Consider the following 2,658-nt stretch of genomic DNA (forward strand, 5'->3'; position numbering starts at 1 on the left):
ATTTTGAGAGTACATGTACATGTATAATTTAATGTATATTGTATGAATTGATTAAAATCTTTTGTGCTTTTTATTTCTCTACAGATCTTGAGATGGCCATTGCCTACTGGAATCTTATTTTTACTGGTCGCTTCAAATTTTTGGACTTGTGGTGTGAATTTTTAAGAGTAAACAATACTTGTAATTACATGTAAAGGTCACATTTCATCTCTCTCTCTCCCTTTCTCCCTCCCTCTCTCTCCCTCCCTCTCAGTCTCATTATAAAAAAGCTGGCAATACCCAAAGACACTTGGAACCTTCTGCTAGAGTTTTCTAACAGGATTGATGACACCATGAGCAATTATGATGAAGATGGTAGGTCTATACTGTATTAATTGTAATGTCCTCCTCTTTAAATAATTTGTATTTTGTACAGCACTTTAATGTATGGCAGCTTTATTTCTTTGTAAATTTTTTGATGATTTTATGAATATACATGTACAGCACTTCAGGAGCGTATCTAGGATTTGGAGAAGGAGGGTGCTGAGGGCGCGCGAAGCGCGCTGCGATTTTGTCCACACCCATTTTTACGGCGGTAAAATGGCCTTTTCCTGCATTTTCGTCAATTACGGGGTGGGGCCAAGATCATTTCAAGCATACTGCTATGTTACTGGTACTTCTGATTGCTCCTTAAAGCACTGGAAACTGCTGAAATCATGATAAGGGGGCTAGATAACTTTGTTAAGAGGCTTGGTAGTGATGCAAGAGTCCAGGAGTTCAGTAATTTTTTCTGAACCCAGCCCTGAGGGGGGTGCTCAAGCCCCCTCAGCCGCCCCCCTAAATACGCCTCTGGCACTTTACTATGAACATGTACATGTACATTAATGATTATATGGTGGGTTTATTATTCATAGGTCAGTATATACTCTAACTATGTATATGTACAAATTCCTCGGTTCTTCTTTGTGTCTGATCCAGCACTACTGGAGATACTGGGAAATATATTGGGTATCTGAAAAATACCCAAGGCCCATGGTTTGTTCCAAAAAATGGCTCCAAAATCACCCCAAATTTTTATTACATTATCAGATACATATTGATGCCCTTATGCTGTGTAGAAAATTTGAGGTGATTCCGACTTCAATTTTTCAAGTTACAGCCATTTTAAGAAAAAGCCAAAATTCTCAAAAATACCCAAGGCTATAGCCTAGGGTTTTTTCCAAAAAATGGCTCCGAAATCACTCCAAATTTTTATTACATTTTCTGATACATATTGATGTCCTTATGCTGTGTAGAAAGTTTGAGGTAATTCCAACTTCAATTTTTCAAGTTACAGCCATATTAAGAAAATGCCTAAATTCTGAAAAATACCCAAGGCTATAGCCTAGGGTTTTTTCCAAAAAATGGCCAAAATATCGCCCCAAATTTTATAAGATGTTCTGGTACATATTGATATCCTTATGCTGAGTAGAAAGTTTGAGGTGATTCCGACTTCAATTTTTCAAGCAACGGCCATTTTAAGAAAACGCCAAAAAATTCTCAAAAATACCTAAGGCTATAGCTCATTGTTTTTTCCAAAAAATAGCTGAAAAGTCAACCCAAATTTTTATTACATTTTCTGATACATATTGATGTCCTTATGTTGTGTAGAAAGTTTGAGATGATTCCCACTTCAATTTTTTCAAGCTACGGTCATTTTAAGAAAATGCCTAAATTCTGAAAAATACCCAAGGCTATAGTCCATGGTTTTTTCCAAAAAATTGCCAAAAAATCACCCCAAATTTTTATTACATTTTCTGATACATATTGATGTCCTTATGCTGAGTAGAAAGTTTGAGGAGATTCTGACTTCAATTTTTCAAGCTACAGCCATTTTAAGAAAACGCCAAATATTTCTCAAAAATACCTATGGCTATAGCTTATTGTTTTTTCCAAAAAATAGCTGAAAAATCACTCCAAATTTTTATCACATTTTCTGATACATATTAATGTCCTTATGCTGTGAAGAAAGTTTGAGGTGATTCCAACTTCAATTTTTCAAGTTACAGCCATTTCAAAAAATTCCAAAAATATCCAAAGCTATACACGTAGCTGTATTGGCTGTCTCGACTCCACCCCTCGTGCCGTTATCAGCCATACAGCACTCTTTACTGTTCTATAACTATTATGTATCCCATCAATATTGAAAGTTGTATTTTAAAGTTTGTATTAGGCCCCCCAAGCCCCAAGAGTTCACTATAAACCTGAGACTAGGGGCCCCTTTAATTGGGTGCCTACTGCTAATTCCCCATTGCCCCCTCCTATTGGTAGTCATGCATGATGTACATGTGACTAGTAACGTGTTATCTTGTAGAGTACATTATCAATGATCGTACACCACGAATTTTCGGACACTTGTTTTAGAAAAACTATACATTGCCATCTCATGAAACTGCAAAGTATTATAGCAATAGTTATCCTTTATTTGCGTGACAAAATTTGTAGCTCTAGCAAGAGTGCATAGAAAGTTATAAGCTCTCAAAGCGTGGTGTCCGACAATACCAATAATCGGCCAAAATTCTCAATCTTCGGACTGTCATTTCTGAACGGCAGCAAAGGATAGTTTTAGAAGGTCACTATGATAACTTTGTAGGCCTGTCTTTAAACTAACTATCACCATCCGGATCTTTTTGATAGCTG

At 36.5% G+C, this 2,658-nt stretch overlaps 1 long non-coding RNA gene across 1 annotated transcript; it reads left to right on the forward strand.

Moving 5' to 3' along the window:
• The first annotated feature begins 13 nt into the window (after nt 1-13).
• On the forward strand, nt 14-2,318 carry LOC109589349 (uncharacterized). Its single transcript, XR_002188655.1, has 3 exons — nt 14-167; nt 254-354; nt 2,192-2,318. It is a non-coding gene; the product is annotated as an uncharacterized LOC109589349 (long non-coding RNA).
• Nucleotides 2,319-2,658: the final 340 nt, after the last annotated feature.

This window comes from Amphimedon queenslandica, unplaced genomic scaffold, assembly GCF_000090795.2.
Source record: "Amphimedon queenslandica unplaced genomic scaffold, v1.1 AMPQUscaffold_11410, whole genome shotgun sequence".
NCBI lineage: Eukaryota > Metazoa > Porifera > Demospongiae > Haplosclerida > Niphatidae > Amphimedon > Amphimedon queenslandica.